The sequence below is a fragment of the Mytilus californianus genome, unplaced genomic scaffold, assembly GCF_021869535.1.
Source record: "Mytilus californianus isolate M0D057914Y unplaced genomic scaffold, xbMytCali1.0.p SCAF_1, whole genome shotgun sequence".
NCBI classification, from domain to species: domain Eukaryota; kingdom Metazoa; phylum Mollusca; class Bivalvia; order Mytilida; family Mytilidae; genus Mytilus; species Mytilus californianus.
The window spans coordinates 70,520,491-70,540,636 of record NW_026262581.1 but is presented as its reverse complement, the minus strand read 5'-3'; the positions used below and the strand labels follow the sequence as shown (position 1 = coordinate 70,540,636).

At 33.3% G+C, this 20,146-nt stretch overlaps 1 long non-coding RNA gene across 2 annotated transcripts in view; it reads left to right on the top strand.

Annotated features, from left to right (window-relative positions):
- LOC127723331 (uncharacterized) overlaps positions 1-20,146 on the top strand; it is a 70,107-nt gene that overhangs the window by 1,365 nt on the left and 48,596 nt on the right. Inside the window, exon 1 of one of the 2 annotated variants that reach the window (XR_007992003.1) lies at positions 18,446-18,606. The exons of the other annotated variant lie outside the window; for it this stretch is intronic. This is a non-coding gene — a long non-coding RNA (uncharacterized LOC127723331). Of the gene's footprint in view, positions 1-18,445; positions 18,607-20,146 lie in introns of those variants that run through there. 2 annotated transcript variants of the gene reach the window in all.

Sequence of the window (20,146 nt, the reverse complement as noted above, 5' to 3'; positions counted from 1 at the left end):
TATGCCTTTTGCACGCTCTATTCAATTACCAGTTGAGGTTTAGGGATAATGTCTCTTCAATAGTATTTATTTTAATTCTTGAAGTCTTTTATTTCTTATTTCAACATAAGAGACAATTGCACAAATTCTTCTATCTAAGTTGAATGGTATGTTTGTCATTGTGTGTTTTTGATGACTAGAATTAACAGTAAGGACTGTTCCTTAGCGATTAGCATACATTGGAGAAGATTTCGTTCACATGGCTGTACCAAATATCTGTCTGTCCATTGAAATATAAATAATCATTTTGAAGAGTACAGTGTATACCTCCAATATAAATGTCTTCTCTATGCAATATAGTACTTCGGAAAGAAGTTGTTCAAGCCAAACCTCAATTGAACTTGTACAGAATATATATGTCCAGATGCAATTGCGTTTTATAAACAGTAAGAGGAAGAACCCCGTGAATTAATTATTTTTCCTAAATAAGAAAGAAACTATCTAATACAATTGTGTGTGTAGTCCGATGATTTTGTGATATTACAATTTTGGCTTTGGCGATTCAAACATTTTACTATAACAACGACCAAACAAAAAGTAAAAATAATGTATTTTTTCACAATTTGGATTAAAGGATTTTAAAGTTTAAATTTGTATTTCATTTCCGAAATTTCTCCTTTTGGAATGATAATTATTTTCTGAATATTATTTTTAAACATTAAAAAAAAACATAACTTGTAATTTGATAATTTACCATACAATAATCAAGGGGTTTGTAATACATCTTTTTGTGTCACCCATGTAGGAATTTTATTTAGAAAACCTGTCACTCATGACATGCTTATTTACCGATCCAGTAAACATGGTTTGTGATCAACGAAACAGAACAAGGTACATTTTAATATGTGAAAACAGGTGAAATTAAGGATGACCAAACCTGCATGATAACAATTTTAGTTTTCAACGGTCAATTTGATTACTGATTACAACGAATACCCACCTTTATTTGAACTTTCTCTCTGTTTTACATTTATTGAATGATATTTTGTTTTTCATATTGTTGGGTAACGAAAACTAAAATTATATTCATCTATGACATTCACTCTAAAATGTGTATATTTTGTAAAGATTTTCTTAGATTTTAATTTTCATTTATTATTTTGTGTTGGTTACCATGGACGCGATGCTTTTTGTTTAATGTAAATAATTGATAAACAATTAAAGAAATAATTTTATATAATCTGTTCAAATATGTAAAAGTTAAGAAACATCAAATTTTGATTTTGTGACAGTTTTTTTCTAAGGTGGTAGAGTTATTTGATAGTCCGGAACGTTTTCATATGGTCTACGTAGTAACTTTTAACTGTTATAATCTCTAAGTGGAGAAGACTTTCACCCTCTTCTTCCGTTTCCGCCCTGACTACCTGACTCCCGCTTTCCGTCCCCTCATTCCAATGTTCCCATGTCCACCCCTCCAAGAAGAAAGGCCAGTCTTTGGTCTGGATAAGAAACGGGCATGAGAAAAATCTATATATTATTGGTGAATTATTAAGTCAGGGATTTAGTTACCACAAAATACTTAAAACTTTTACTAAATTCTTCAATAGATACAAAGATTTGGTTTGCAAGTTTGGCTGTACATGTAGAAAACCAATTTCAAACGGAATAGCGCATCCTAAATTTTACGGTGATGTTGTTTACCGAGCCCGGAAATTTAGATACGATCCAGGTAAAAAGAGGCAAAAGTAGTATACCACTGTTCTATAGTCATAAATCAATCAAGCGAAAACAAATTCGGGTCACAAATCAAATCCGAGGGAAACACATCACCTATAATTGGAAAACAACGGAACAACATAAACACTGAACTGCAACAAAAAGAAACGCCAACACACATAGAAACGGACTATTTGATAACAACTGCCATATTCCTGACTTGGTACAGGACATTATAAGAAAAATGGTGGATTGAACATGGTTTTATGGCTAGCCAAACCTCCCGCTTATATGGCAATGTTAAAAAACGGCTAAAATGACAACATTACGTAACAGGAATACAGTACAAATTAACGCAAGAACACTCAGGACAGAGAAACACATACATAAATAATATAATGGTACATTATAACATGTAAACCACAGAATAACAACAGTTACTTCCCATCAATCCACGATAGCACACCAGGACACCACAAACGAATTATAAACTGTACGTCACACAAATGTATCAACGCCACAAAAAGTGACGTATTTTTTGTGACGTTTATATCATCACAGGTAAATTTCCAAACATAGAATAGATTTGTTTTATTGTAGACACGTACAAGAGCATAAGATAGAGTTTGTAATTTTGTTAATTTATGTATTTTCTTACCAAGACAAGAATATTAAAATGGAATTGTGTTATTAATGGTGTTATTATTTGTATTTTCTAACCATGTCGGTGTTTCTTTTAAATCAAAACTGTGTATAAACAAAAAAATTCTGTGCATATAGTTGCTTTAATCTAAAAATCTTATAAACGAAATAGCTGATTCATTATCTTTTACATACATAGAGAAAATGAAAATGAAATAACTGCAAAATCATGTAAGACCAAACAGTAAACACACTTGAAAAAAAAAACAACATAAAACAAAAACACTGTAGACGAACCACGAGTAACTCGACTATACTGTCAAATAAGACATATGTGAAATTCACACTCGGCAAAACAGTCATATTCGGGAATAGGTCACGTTCGGTACTTAGCAGACCAGACATGGATGGTAAACCACAATCTAAGACGTGGTAAAGATGTCGTTAGTTAGTTTAGACACAGACTCATCGTATAGATCAACCAATTCGTTATGGTGTCCATAAAATTTATAGAGTGTCATTTTGTAATCTTTCCTCCTCATATCTCTGTTGGAGCAGTTTCTGCTTAAGGAGCACACTCCTGTATATGAAGTCCGTATAGTGTGAACATGCACGAGCATAACGTATCAACTGAAATCTGTAAACACCATACGATGGGGCAGAGGGTATGTTACTGCTGAGAAATGGGAACTTGATAATTGTGAAGTTGAACTCATTCCGTTTGTCATAGATTTTAGTGTGAAGTCGTCCATCTGTGTCAATATTGAGGAAAAGATCAAGGTATGAAGCAGTCCTTCTAGTATCAGTAGTATCCTTAATTTCAGGTTCACTAGGATATATAAGATGTAATACTGACTGAAATATGGGTTATTCAGTAAACTTATCAATCCTTAAAATAAACTTATTCTAAAAGGTTACCGATTCAACACTGTAGATCTTTGAATATTGTTTTTATTGGTATAAATATTGATTTTGTTATCAATCAATTATATTAAATATTATTGTTATACACATATGCATTTTCACGGTACTACAATATGTCGATACATATATTTTGACATTGCACAAGTAGTACGGTAAGAAGTAAGGTAAATTTAAAAATCTAATTAAGATTTGATTAAGGCATGTCGTAGAGTGCCAAAGTGGTGCACAATTTTTAGACATTTTGGACAATTTCTCGTTGGTCCCTCATGATGACAGAGACAAATTTCTATAGAATCATGCTGTGGAAATGTTGCACAAATTCATCTTGCTATTTTAAGCCTGATTGCCAGAGATAAGTGATGTTTACCCCTGCTTCCAACATGTATGCCTTTACATGTACAAACAATTCCTTGTAACAAGTCAGAGGACATTGGATTCAAAATATACTGGAACAATGGAGCTATTCCCAATTACCATATTCCAAAGGTGATATAGGTGGTGGTTTGGCTATATAAGCATTCATCCAGACGTACACTTAGTTCGCTGTCTGAATGATGCCTTTTAAGGAATTGGTCTCACTAAGAAAGCATCATTAGCTTGACTTCACTCTTGAGTTTATTGAGATCACCGTGTACTGATTGAGCATTACTACTGGGGTCATATAGATCCGCAATGAATTGACCTTCCACTGCAACAGATGTGCCAACATTAGAACCAGCTAGATAGACACACTTTTATACATGTATGGGTTTTGTTTCGACGCCTTATAACTGTCTTTTTCGCCAATTCCGAAGAAGGCATTCTGCAAGAGCGTGAGCAGCTGGTAGTATGCCAGACATCACTGATCAAATAGCTATGCTTATGTCGTGAACAGGTTAAAATCGTCATATGTCATTGTTTGAAAAAACGCATCTAGTTTGAAACCACAATTCATCATGTTTGACATCTGAGTAAAATACCTTATGCAAAGAAGTAAAACATAAGTGTCTGATGATTTTATTACAATGCGACTCCTGAAATTACTTTTTACCATCTAATCATTAGCAAACAGAGACGACAGAATAATTCTTATATCTGCATCCTCCTGTGTGTACTGAAAAATTGATTACAGTCACTATCAGATCCGGCAGAAAATTGTTTCATAGTCTCTAGATTTTGAAAAGATCCCCCTAAGTAGTTTTCGTCATGGTCTTGCAAATCAAAATCATTGAAGTGCGGGAGTGTATATTGACTTTCAAATCTTATCAAACCCTGTTTATTTTCGTGTGCACAAAAACAATTCTTCAATCTCTAATTGATCTGCCTTCAATGAACCAAAGAACTTTGGATCTACTGCCATTCGAAATAGACCTCCTTATTCTTTCTGCTAATTTTAGAGAATGTTCCACAGTATGCCGATCAAACACGTCCACGATACATCCGAAGTTTTCAAAACAAGCCATTAGAGTTTAAGTCGTCCTTGGTCAAATCTCCATAACTGTTGTACCTTTTCACATTAATACTTTGTATCATACCGATTACCATCTCTGATCACGGGTGTACTGGTTTTTAATGTAGGAGTATCATACACTCAGCTAAAGGTATACATTTCCGTACAGTATCACATGAGAGTGCATTGTAATCATTCTCCATATGAAACTAATTGTCACCTAGTAACCCGGCAAAAATATTTATCAGATAGGTAGGAATGAATAAATTGTAAAGCTGTAGGAACATTGAATTCTGACGGAGATGGATTGTAATAACTTGAAATTTCGAACGATCGTCCACTGCTTTTTACATTTTTATCTGCATCATGAAGTTGTCTGTGTCTAAACTAACTAACGATATTTCTACCACGTCTTAGATTGTGGTTTACCATCTATGTCTGGTCTGCTAAGTACCGAACGTGACCTATTCCCGAATATGACTGTTTTGCCGAGTGTGAATTTGCATTGCTTTACGACGTGTCTCGGTATTTATACATCCAGCATTCATGTATTTAGTTATGATGTTTCTGTGTAAGTCTGGTTGGATATTGTATTATGTCTTATTTGTTTGTAGTTTGAATTCTGTATGTTCGGTACATTTGACATATGTCTTATTTGACAGTATAGTCGAGTTACTCGTGGTTCGTCTACAGTGTTTTTGTTTTATGTTGTTTTTTTCAAGTGTGTTTACTGTTTGGTTTTTTCATGATTTTGCCTTAAATTACAATTATTTCAGTTTTATTTTCTCTATGTATGTAAAATTTAAGATAATTAATCAGCTATTTCGTTTATAAGATTTTTAGCTTAAAGCAACTATATGCACATGATTTTTTTGTTTATACACAGTTTTGATTTAGAAGAAACGCCGACATGGTTAGAAAATACAAATAATAAAACCATTAAAAAACAATTCCGTTTCTATATTCTTGTCATGGTTAGAAAATACATAAAATAACATAATTACAAACTCTATCTTATGCTCTTGTACGTGTCTACAATAAAACAAATCTATTCTATGTTTAGAAATTTACCTGTGATGATATAAACGTCACAAAATATACGTCATTTTTTGTGGCGTTGATACATTGGTGTGACGCACAGTTTATAATTCGTTTGTAGTGTCCTCGTGTGCTATCGTGGATTCATGGGAGGTGTCCGTTGATATTCTGTGGTTTACATGTTATAATGTACTATTATATTATTTATTAATGTGTTTCTCTGTCCTGAGTGTTCTTGCGTTAATTTGTACTGTATTCCTGTCACTTAATGTTGTCACTTTAGCCGTTTTTTAACATTGCCATATAAGCGGGAGGTTTGGCTAGCCATAAAACTATGTTCAATCCACCATTTTTCTTATAATGTCCTGTACCAAGTCAGGAATATGGCAGTTGTTATCAAATAGTCTGTTTCTATGTATGTTGGCGTTTGTTTTTGTTGCAGTTCAGTGTTTCTGTTGTTCCGTTGTTTTTCTTCTTAAATGTGATGTATTTCACTGGGATTTGATTTGTGACCCGGATCTGTTTTCGCTTGATTGATCGATGACTATAGAACAGCGGTATACTACTTTTGCCTCTTTTTACCTGGATCGTATCTAAATTTCCGGGCTCGGTAAACAACATCATCGTATAATTTAGGATGCGCTATTCCGTTTGAAAAAGGTTTTCTACATGTACTGCCAAACTTGCAAACCAAATCTTTGTATCTAATGAAGAATTTAGCAAAGGTTTTAAGTATTTTGTGGTAACTAAATCCCTGACTTAATAATTTACCAATAATATATAGATTTTTCTCATGCCCGTTTCTTATCCAGACCAAAGACTGCCCTTTCTTATTGGAAGGGGTGGACATGGGAACATTGGAATGAGGGGGCGGAAAGCGGGAGTCAGGTGGTCAGGGAAGTGGGACTTTGAGTGTAGGGAAGTCGGAAAATAGAAACCCCAGTCCACCCCTTCCTATGGCCTTTTTAGCTTTTTGTGTGTCGTCTGCTTGAAATCTACTAAAGTTACACGGGATTGTTTTACCATAAGTTAAGAGCAGCCATAAAAAGTAGACATTATACATATTTACCTTTGAGAGTATCATTTCAACCTTTTCTCGTTCAATCAGCTCGTCCCATTTTTATGAGCTGTACAATCGGGAATCCAAAATAGTTTATTTTACGAACCGACAGGGGCGTTTTGACCCCATTTTCAAACCTTCACGTAAACGAGCTCTTGCGACCGAGGTCGGTAATCGGATGACGGTGCGGAGTGATACCGACACGTTTGTGAAACACTCGTTAACTTGGAGGGTAAAATTATTCTACGACCAGTCACAAAACAACAGGCTATCGTTTCTCAAAGGTTCGTAAATCGTGCACCTGTGAGAAAGGATAGCCTGATCTTGGTGGTGTTTTCAAAGGAGATATGGGATTTGCTATGCATTTGTTTTTGTGGTTCTGTTCCTGCTTTTCATTTGTTCACCTCAATCTTAACCTTCATAACCGTTTGAGGATTATCATTTGAAGGTACTATCATCTTTGCATATGTTTCTGGGTAATTGACTACCATGTTTCTATAAGTCGTTCTCCTCAGGAGACGATACACAAATTACAAAAAGTGCTTGATATCGAACTGAAGCTAGATGCTTCGTCAGATACCTCCTTGTTCCAATTGTCCAGGCAAATAGGACATACCATAACATTTTGAAATATACTAATATTATTGAGATGTATTAAAAAAAATTGAGCTGTCCTTCTTACACGTTTCTGGTCAAATCGGACATGGGAGATAACAATTTTTGACTCAAAAGAAGTTAAAAGGAAGACAACTCATTGTCATAATAAGTCAAAATTTAAAAGTGAAATTTCATAAGATGCTCTCATTTTCCTGTGTGGTTTCAATCATTCATTTTCGAATAACTTCATGTCGGTTGAAATACTGATATTTTAAACTATGGGAAATTTTTTTTTAAATGCTTTATATCGTTGTCTCATACGCAGAAAATATGTTCATTACATGTTTTTGATTTATAACCTTTTTGGCCCCATTCGTGTATTCTTACTAGTAGTGTAACAGAATAAACCTTTGTGTTTAATATATTGATGTTATTATCAAATGAAAATTTAATGTTTTCCCTGTTACTGCGTTGTTTTTGTTTTTTCTGTCGAAAAATATATATTAAAAAAGTTATTTTCTTTTTTCTTGCGAAAATACTACTACGCGATGTTTGAAGTTATTAAACTTTATTTCTATTTTAAGTGCAGCGTTTGATATTTGTTGAAGCGTTGATATTTGCATATCTTTACATCGAAAGTAGGCTTTCCCGTCCTCCTGACATTTTTAGATAATAACAAACATATATAATAATTGTATACCAAGACAATTTCATGTTTCAGTTCAGTTAGCCCTTTTCTAGTTACACAGTGTGACTGTTCTCGTATGTTTGAAATAGTTTTGCTGATGTATTAACTCATTAAAGATGTTTCAAATCTTAAAAGGCCATCTTGAATCTGAGACAAATTTGCTCCTACAGCCTTCTAACTCGAATCAGTATCAACTAAGAATGGTGAAGGACTACAGCCCTTGGATGGTGTAAACTTCCCAAAAAAACGTGTATGGTGTAATGGTGTACGGCATATGGTGCAATGGTAGAAGCTGTATGGTGCTATGGTGTATGGTGTAAGGGGATGGTGCGATCGGGAATGGTGTGAATGAATGTTGTACGACATTTAAAACTATGCAAAATATTGATAAGAACTGGTTTTTAATTTTATACATTAATTTACAATATTGTGATCAAAATTCGTTTTTTAAAATAAATAAATAATTTTGTAGTCGCACGCTTTCTTTGAAATTAAATTGCATTATGGTGTAATGTGTAAGGTGTATGGTGTAATGGCACAGGGTGTATGGTGTAATGGTGTATAGTGAATGGTGTAATGGTGTAGGGTGTTAGTGGGAAGTTTACATCATCCAAGGACTGTAGGTATGATAAGGCCACTTTTTGGCAGTTGAATTCGAAACTCAAATATTATTATAAATCTACCAAATAACATACTGTAAATGTTCATAAAACAGACATCAGACATGTCAGAACATCAGTGTCTATTTTTGTAAATCTTGTCTTACATATTTGCATTTAGCTGTACATTTATTTACACCAAAACTGTTAAGACGACTTCGTACAGGAGTTATTTCCCTTAAATATAAAAACAAGGAGGTATGGTATGATTGTATGATGATATGAAGTGGATGTATGCAATTGTAATCAACCGTACGGCCTGTATACACACAGGAGGATGCAGATATAAGAATTATTCTGTCGTCTCTGTTTGCTAATGAACAGATGGTAAAAAGTAATTCCAGGAGTCGCATTGTAATAAAATCATCAGACACTTATGTTTTATTTCTTTGCAGAAGGTATTTTACTCAGATGTTAAACATCATGAATTATGGTTTCAAACTGGATGCGTTTTTTCAAACAATGACGATGTTAACCTGTTCACGACATAAGCAAAGCTATTTGATCAGTGATGTCTGGCATATTACCAGCTGCTCACGCTCTTACAGAATGCTTTCTTCGGAATTGGCGAAAAAGACAGTTATAAGGCATCGAAACAAAACCCATACATGTATCAAAGTTTGTTCATTTAGCTGGTTCTAATGTTAGCACATCTGTTGCAGTGGAAAGTCAATTCATTGCGGATCTATACGACCGCAGTAGTAATGCTCAATCAGTACATGGTTATCTCAATAAACTCAAGAGTGAAGTCGGCTCTTCTTAATGATGCTTTCTTAGTGAGATAAACTCCTTAAGAGGCATCATTCAGACAGCACATTCTTCGAGTTTTACTCTAAGTGTACGTCTGGATGAATGCTTATATAGCCAAACCACCACCTAGATCACCTTTGGAATATGGTAATTGGGAATAGCTCCATAGTTCCAGTATATTTTGAATCCAATGTCCTCTGACTTCTTACAAGGCATTGTATGTACATGTAAGGGCAAAACCATTTGTAGCTAATCATGTGTACATGTATGCTACGAACAGAATTTATCGTGCACAAGTATGCATTTGTTGTTGTCAGGGCAGTGGTGATTGTAGAAACCAGCTTACTCATCAGATTGTTATAGAAGATTTCTACGGGGTTGGTGCCCTTTCAAACCAACTGAAGAATTTTTGCATCGAAAATTTTGGAATAATTGCATACAATGACATACACATATTTTTTTTCTTAGTATTCCGTCACCTTTTCAAATGGACTTGCATATTGATGTCCAGTGTTAGTGTAATTTATACCTAGATATCTCTGTAAATCGTGTTTGTTTGTAATTCACATACATATCGGGATTTAAAATCGGTATTAGTCAAGTCTACCATATATTCAATCGTTTGTTTTGTTTTATAAAAAGGGGGATACAAGTTTTCAATATGCTATTGCTCTTGTACTGATTGACATATTTACATAAAAAAAACCTGCATATACTGTCGTATTTATGCTGACATTTATGCATCAAGACTATTTTTTATAGTTCCAACATTCTTTTGAGTTTAAATGATCAAACATGAATTTCATCATTTTTTTTATTGAGTCATGGACCGGGTGTTTACTTTACAGCACTTGTATTTCCTTTGTTCTTAATGGCATGTTAACAAAACTTTCCCAAAAATATTTTTATATGTTGTTATATTATTGCATAGCTAGTTATTAAATATGAATATTTTTTTGTCGATAGTTTCCGTAGATAAAGATATTTTTTCATACATGTTGGAAGCGGGGGTATACATCACTTATCTCTGGCAATCAGGCATAAAAATAGCTAGTTGAATTTGTGCAACATTCCCACAGCATGATTCTATAGAAATTTTTCCTCAGTCATCATCAGGGACCACCTAGAAATTGCCCAAAATATCTAAACATTGTGCACCACTTTGGCACTCTACGACATGTCTTAATCAAAGGGTATTATGTTTATCTTCAAAATAAGACCAAAATTAGCCGTAAGGTATTTTGGTCCATTAGGTTTTTAAATTTACCTTACTGCTAACCGTACTACTTGTTCAATGTCAAAATATATGTATCGACAGATTGTAGTACTGTGAAAATGCATATGTGTATAACAATAATATTAAGTATAATTAACTGATAACAAAATCAATGTTTATACCAATAAAAACAATATTCAAAGATCTACAGTGTTGAATCGGTAACCTTTTATTATAAGTTTATTTAAAGGATTGATAAGTTTACTGAATAACCCATATTTCTGAATTCAAAAGAAATTTGGCACTATAAAGATTAGTCTTAATGCATAAATGTCAGCATAAACACGACAGTAAATGCAGTTTGATTTTCTGTAAATATGTCAATCAGTACAAGAGCAATAGCATATTGAAAACTTGTATCCCCCTTTTTATAAAACAAAACAAACAATCGAATATATGGTAGACTTGACTAAAACCGATTTTAAAGCCCGATATGTATGTGAATTACAAACAAACACGATTTACAGAGATATCTACGTATAAATTACACTAACACTGTACATCAATTTGCAAGTCCATTTGAAAAGGTGACGGAATACTAAGAAAAAAAATATGTGTATGTCATTGTATGTAATGATTCCAAAATTTTCGATGCAAAAATTATTCAGTTGGTTTGAAAGGGCACCATACCCGTAGAAATCTTCTATGACAATCTGATGAGTAAGCTGGTTTCTACAATCACCACTGCCCTGAAAACAACAAATGCATACTTGTGCACGATAAATTCTGTTCGTAGCATACACATGATTAGCTACAAATGGTTTTGCCTTTACATGTACATACAATGCCTTGTAATTCCAAAGGTGATCTAGGTGGTGGTTTGGCTATATAAGCATTCATCCAGACGTACACTTAGAGTGAAACTCGAAGAATGTGCTGTCTGAATGATGCTTCTTAAGGAATTGGTCTCTCTAAGAAAGCATCCTTAGGAAGCGCCGACTTTACTCTTATAATAATAATAAATTCTTTATTAAACGAAGGTAACTCATTTAAAATACAATTGTTAATCTCACACGAGGCCTTCACACATAAAAGTGAACATTTAATACATATAACAATCAATGCATATAACACATTAACCAATAGAGATGTACACAATTACAAATCTATATACTCAAGCATGAAAACAGACTGTAGAACTAGCATGGCAAGAATGTTCTAAAAAAAAAAAGTTTTGTGAAAAAAAAGATTAGCACATTTCACCTTAAAGCTTTTTATATGACTTGAATCCTTTATATCAATTGGCAAACTATTCCAAATAATTAGACCAGAATATTGAAAAGTCTTTTTGAAGTATTCAGACTTTCGCCTTGGTAAATGAAGATGTCACGATGTTGTTGACCTAAGAGAATAACTATATAGATCACTGCACGTAGTAAATTTACTAGTAAGATAATCTGGCGCTAGTCCATTCAAATATTTAAACATTTAAATGGCTTGAAAATATTTTATCCGTGTAAAAATGGTCAGCCAATCAAGTTCTTTAAACATTGATATTGATGCATAATCAAAAGGTTTATTCAAAATCTTGCTGTGCGCTTTTGCAGCTTATGAACGCGCTCAATGTTGCAGTTTGCGGTAAAACCCCATATGGTGCAACAATAATCAATTATTGGTAATATATAACTGTTGTAAAAAAAAATAAGACCTTTGCGAGACAAGTATCGTTTTAATCTATTTAGCAGGTATAATTTGCTTGAAAAAATCTCACATACTTTATCTATCTGAATTGAATTGACCATGATAGATTTTTTTCAATATGGATACCAAGAAGTTGTTCTACTTCCACATTGTCAAATGAAGTCTGATTTTGCGATAATACACACAAGACATCATTACAATTCTCAAGTTTTCTCTCAGATCCCATAAGCATACATTTGGACTTCTTGTTATTTATTATCATATTGTTTTCAGCACACCATTCAATTACGTTTTCAAAGTCTTTATTTAAACAAGAGTTTAAGTTTGAAATAGATTTGGACGATGTATGCTAAGTTGTGTCATCAGCATATAATTCAGACTCTGTGTGTTTTAATGTAAACGGGAGATCATTTATATAGATTAAGAATAATAAAAGTCCTAATATGAAACCTTGTGGGACCCCGACTGTTATATTATTGTATCATGATTCAGTTGTTTCTTGAGTTTATTGCGATCACCATGTACTGATTGAACATTACTACTGGGGTCATATAGATCCGCAATGAATTGACTTTCAACTGCAACAGATGTGCCAACATTAGAACCAGCTAGATGGAAAACTTTGATACATGTATGGGTTTTGTTTCGACGCCTTATAACTGTCTTTTTAGCCAATTCCGAAGAAAGCATCCTGTAAGAGCGTGAGCTGCTGGTAGTTTGCCAGACATCACTGATCAAATAGCTTTGCTTATGTCGTGAACAGGTTAAAATCGTCATATGTCATTGTTTGAAAAAACGCATCCAGTTTGAAACCACAATTCATCATGTTGGACATCTGAGTAAAAGACCTTATGCAAAGAAGTAAAACATAAGTGTTTGATGATTTTATCACAATGCGACTCCTGAAATTACTTTTTACCATCTGTTCATTAGCAAACAGAGACGACAGAATAATTCTTATATCTGCATCTTCCTGTGTGTACTGAAAAAACTGATTACAGTATTTTTCAGATCCGGCACAAAATTGTTTCATAGTCTCTAGATTTTGAAAAGATCCTCCTAAGTATTTTTCGTCATGGTCTTGCAAATCAAAATCATTGTAGTGCGGGAGTGTATATTCACTTTCAAATCTTATCAACCCCTGTTTATTTTCGTGTGCACAAAAACAATTCTTCAATCTCTAATTGATCTGCCTTCAATGAACCGAAGAACCTTTGATCTACCGCCATTCAAAATAGACCTCCTTATTCTTTCTGCTTATTTTATAGAATGTTCCACAGTATACCGATCAAACACGTCCACGATACATCCGAAGTTTTCAAAACAATCCATTAGGGTGTTTAAGTCGTCCTTGGTCCAATCTCCATAACTGTTGTACCTTTACACATTAATACTTTGTACAATACCGATTACCATCTCTGATCAATGGTGTACTGGTTTTTAATGTAGGAGTATCACACACTCAGCTAAAGGTATACATATCCGTACAGTATCACATGATACATTGTAATAATTCTCCATATGAAACTATTTGTCACCTATTATCCCGGCAAAAATATTTACCAGAGAGGTAGGAATAAATTGTAAAGCTGTAGGAATATTGAATTCTAACGGAGATGGATAGTAATAATTTGAAATTTTGAACGATCGTCAACTGCATTTTACATTTTTTCTGCATCATGGAGGGTCTGGAAGAAAGAAATGTATCTAGCAAATTATACGACAATACAAATGCTTTTTTTCACAAACAGATCATCGTGTAGATTTTTTGTTAGTTTTGAGAAAGCATCATCATGCTGCTACTGAATTTAAGCATAACAAGCAAGTTTAATTTTTCATGTCAGGTAGTAGTTAACATTGCATTCTGAAGTTTTCAGCGCCTTGTCCTTGCATTAATCTATAGAAAGTAATCTTACTACCGGATAGTCGGACTGGGAGATTACGTCATTTAAAACATAGTCGGCACGCTCAAATGACTCGACATGCCTTAATTGATTAACACGTTGTATGACTGTTGTCTGCAGTATAAACATTTGGCCCAGTCTAATGCATGGTAATGTCACGGGGCGTGTTTTAACGCAAGTTGATTTATCATCACAGGCTGTTGAGCATTGATTTTTCCCTAACTCAAATGCATCAAAATTTATTCTTCTTTTACATGTATAGTCTTCATAACACGACCTATAATACTTTACCAGTTCTTATCGAATGGAGTCAGGACTGTCCATCATTTTCCGGATTTATTCGGATGTGTTCCAATGTGGTTTAAAATTAGTCTTTTCGAAAAACTTTATAAGAATAAAAACACCTCACAATCGATTAAATCTTAACAACTTTACTAAGTCAAACATATAGACACAAGCATTCTACAAATCTATATTCTTATTTACAAAGAAATAAGTAAATGCACATATAATTCATTGCGAAAAACACAGCAAATCATAAGTTAGGGGAATGAAGGAAAAGGGAGCCCAACTTGACTTATTCAGGTAAAAATTGGATAGTAAAACTGCTTTATGATGAGTATTATAAAAAGGCTTGTAAAAGTTGATTTGTATGTTCTGTCAAACTTTGATATATTAAAACCTATCAAGTATTGGTTGTTCCGCTATTTTTTGTCAAAATTGACTACGGGTGATGTATGCAATAAATTTGATATACTTTGACAGACGGTAAGATTGAAAAAAATGTCACATGCAATTGAAACTCTTCCAATTTACTCCATATATATTTTCATATGATATTTAATTTTGATATTAAGTGAAAGCTGATACATTACTTTTTTATTCTATAGCAAACATTAGCTGATATCTTCATTCAGGAATTAATTATAAGCTTTCCCGTGCTTGATAATGAAAAAAAAAAAAAATTGGAAAATCACGCTTTACTGAGATTTTACAAAAAACTGAACCGTGGGAAAACTCAACGACAGGGTTAAAATGATAGTATACTGTATACTTTATCATCATGTTGATTTTCAGCCGTGAGGTAGGTCATTCCATAAAAATAAGCGACTTTTTCTTGATTTGTCACTCCACTAAAGGTCATGTTTTTCTCTGAATGTTAATGACGTCTTTACACTAAATTCATTGGATGTTGGATGTTTACTGATTGATATTTTAGTCTTAGATACATGATTTTTTGTATTAGTTGTTATTGGATTTAAACTAGCTGTCAGTAATTGCGAGTACTCTGAGATCGGTACGTTGTGTCTTTGTTGTTGTTAGGGATGTGTAAATATCCTGCCACGTCCGGTCTGTGTTTTCTGCTTTGTATCGATCGGATGAGTTAAGCCCTTTTCAACTGATATTTATAGTTTGTTCTTATGTTGTGCTGTAACGCTACTGTCTCAGGTTAGGGGGGGTTTAGCGCTCACAAAAATATGCAACCCCGCAACACTCTGTATATGCATGTCCCAAGTCAAGAGCCTGAAGTTCAATGGTTGTCATAGTTTCATGTCTGTATTATTAGGTTTTCGTAAATTATTCTGTTATAAATAAGGCCATTAATTGTCTATATTTTTTTCATTTTAGTGGCCTTTTATAGCCGAATATAATTGCTTACATCCACTTCATTTAACTTTAGTGGATAGTTTTCTCATTGGCAATCATACCACATATCCTTATTTTTCTACTGGTTTTACGAAACTACAGAACATATTCAAACTTTAATCATTCTAATATGTTATATTTGGGAAAAACCCAATCATTTGCCAATCTCTAACCAATATTGACACAGAAAATATGCTGCATGGGATATTACAACGGAAACGTTAATCAATAGGGAGACAACAATTTTATATTCAGGACGGTGGGCAGAAGTTTGTTTTTTTTTTTTTTTGCGGTTTCATCTATTGCCATGAAAGCTTTTTTTCCCGTTGCTTTGCTGTACGAACATTTATATTCACCTTTGTACACACACCTGCATTTTGTGATGCAGATAATTCATGTTCATCTTCTTTCGGGCAATATTTTCTCCGGTCCTTCCAGGCTGTGATGTTCATTTTCAAAATCCTCATGTAACACGCAATCCCCTTCCCTATTCTCTCTAACCCCAGAAAATCAAATGGTTGTCACCTAAGATGGTGATGATCCTCATAATACGGTATTCTTGCAAAGCAGGGATCAATGCAAATATTCATGAAAATGTCAATATTTTCACCTGTAATATGAAACTTCATATTAAAATTGAAAATATGTCAAGAAATATATTTCATAAGGCCATTTACTTTTATCGAGATTTTATTATAGTCATGATGTTTTGAAAGAAAATGTTGCATTTTTCATCATAATCCTGGAAGTAAAACATAAAAAAATTAAATCAAAGTAAATTGGTTTAAATGTCTATAAATAGGGAAAATACCCATTAATAATTATCTCCCAAACCTCATCAAGTACCATTCATTCTTCCTTTAAAGCAGGAAAGCAGTCTAACGTGGATTAGGGGAAGCAGAGGGTCCGCCCTCTTTTTTTTAGAGCTACATATATAATTAATGCATAGACTCTTTACATGTCACTCTTTTAAACATTGCTTTGTTTAAGGCCCCCTTTTTTCAAAATCCTGGATCCACATCTGACTGGAATTTAATACTAAATAAAATCGAATACGACTCTTCCTATCAAAAAAGCAAAAAAGAAAAAACAGCTTCAACTGTGTTTACTACTAACAAAAATGATTAATATAATGTAAGATTCAAATTCTTTTTTGTCTTCAGTCTTGATCACATGAGCATGTCAAATATAAGCTGTAGATCTATGGTCTGCATATATTAACAAAGGACCATGAAAATAATGTCATTATTCAACAGCTAGTCAAATATACTTTACTTTCAAAAATGGAGTCTCATGTCTACATCACATGATCTCATATTGCTCACCTGACACCCACTGTACTGACACCACATTAAAATAATTATGACGAATTCAAATTAAGTCATAAGATATTGTGACAAAACAAAACGTTTCAATGCCAAACAAAAAATATGTTAAGGGTTTTAACCATTATAATCGCACAATACTGTCATGACTGTTGGATTGGATCTCTCTGTTTTGGTTGGAAATTTAGAAAAAAATAGTGCTTTATCAAAATTGTCTATCAAAGTGTTCTGATAAAAACATGTTGATAGATTACATATGTAAGGCCTGTAAAGGACACCCTAAAGTATAAGTCATGAACAAGTTAAATATAAGAAACAGGTTGAATTTCAATGAAAATTATTCTTTAAGTTAATACACAATGTTTATATTTTAAGAACATATTGATAATTTTTTATCGAAATTGGTTTAAACAACACTGAAACTACAAACAGTTCTAACCGGTATATCAGATCATCGATTTTACAGAAATTACAACATTTAATTGAAATTCGTTGACTTGCATAGAATATGAACACACTTCCCTTTTTATGACCTGTATGCTGTATTTTATTTTAAAGTATGTTTTGACTTAACTTCAATTTGCAAGAGTAGTTGCGATTTGTATAAAGTTTTTTTTAATTTTTAATTCAAAATTCCATCCTCTGTTGTTTGATTACGACATGAGGTTTGAGCTTTTCTTAAAACAAATTATGTTTTAAAATGTCTTTGTGTATATGTTCATGTCTTGCGATGAAAATCTATTAAATGATTAATCCATTTCTCCAATCAATGGCAATCTTACAATCTGAATGAAATACAGATCATGTGTCAACGCTCCGTTATACTTTCTGTTTTATTGACCTTTTGGAATCTTCTGATTTTTTCTCTTTCGTAATGATACACACCTTCAAAAATGTGCAGGGTGAAACTCAATTCACTGATGTAATACTTTACTTTACTTTACGGATTGTTGTCAGATTATTTTCGTCAAAGCGTGCATTTAGAATCTATTTTAATCAGATTTTGCAGTGTAATTGAGTTCTCGGTCGTGCGAGTTGATTATGGTAAATTTAATCCCAGGGGCAGCTATTCTTATACTTTGTCATATAAGACATATAGGGGGACCTCATTTGTTACAAACTATAGCTGCTTACACAATTATGGTGACAAGTACTTTGCGAAATCGAACTCACCATAGCATGACAACATTTATTATTGTAATGGTAAGAAATCGATAGTTAATTGAGTAACATTTGTACATTTTTGTTTGTTTGCTGCTAACTCGACAATGTACGAATTATCTGCATCTTCTCTGTCTACTTAATTACTATAAAAGACTGTTCTTCAGCTGGTAAGTTACCATACGTTTTTTTCTTAGTATCGACGGTATACTATAAAACGTCAGTAATCCATCTTTGTTTTAAATCATATTGGAATTACTATGCACATAAAGTGTGTATACATAATGGCGTTGTATGGAACGCCATCATTGCTTTATCAGAGGAAACTAACATGACATGATGCAAATGTTGCTTACATCATGTCAAAACACTATTACATGATATGAAAACTTCATTACATGATGTGAATTCTTCATTACATGATCTGGTTACTACTTTACATGATGTGAAAACTTCATTCCGTGATGTGGTTACTTCCTTACATGATGTGAACATGTCATAACATGATTAGAAATTTTCGTTTAGTGAAGTGATGATAAAAAGTCATTATGTCGTATTTCTATAACATTGGGCAAAAGATATACATGTTTATATCAAATGGGTATTACGTGGTAAGAAACACATATCACGTTATGTGAACACTTCATTATGTCAAAACATATTTATAAGAACACGGGACCTCTCGGGTGTTATTACGCATGCGTTTATAGAGAGAAAAGGCATAAAATTATCCGAATGAACAAGTAGGCTCGGCGGGTGTAAATCAAATTCTTGAAAGAACAGGGAAGACCGCCTTGGGGAGCACATTCCGACCACAGGGACTCGGTAAGCAGATTAACATTTTGTTTATCAATGGTTTTCAATTGTTTTCGTATTTCCTGTCTTTTTGTATTTTATTCATAAACGTATTTAAAGTTGGCATAACTATTTCTTTGATTTCTAGTAATGTTCAATTTACTATCCGTATCCGTATATTGAAAAATCCTTAAGGGATCTAAGTCGCCATTTCGAATAGCCTATCCTTCCTTAAATGAAAAATAATTAAAAATGTTTCTTTGTGACTATTTTTCCTACAAAGGAACTCATGTCTTTCCTAAATGATAATGTAGTGATTCTCCGTTCAACTACACCCTTACTCAGCTATCGTTTCCTTATGGAAAAAAACCCGGCGAATGCAACGTAACAAGAAACCAGAAACTTTACACAAAAAATTACAACAAAAGGATGATTTTTTTCCCTATTGTTAATTTTCCTTTTTGGACGATGGTGTTCCTTTTGCACAGTCAATGGTGTTTAAATATCTAACTCATTCGCTATGCCCGTGTCTGTAGATACATTTAGGATTTCAATGAGCGTAATTTATGTTTTACTTGTAAATTATAAAGTCAGGGATTTCGATACCACAATTTACTTAAAACTTTTATTCAATTCTTCCATAGATACAAAGAATTGGCTTGCAAGTTTGAAAACTTATTTCAAACGGAATAGCTCATCCTTAATTTAACGGTGATGTTGTTTACGGAGCCCGATGAATTCAGATACGATCCGGGTAAACTTTTCAATTCTTTAAATAAACTTATTCTAAAAGATTCCCAATTCAACGCTGTAATTATATCTTTGAATAATTTTTTTTATTGGTAGAAGTATTGATAATGTTATCAGTAAATTAAAACCTACTAAAAATTATTGTTATATACATATACACTTTCA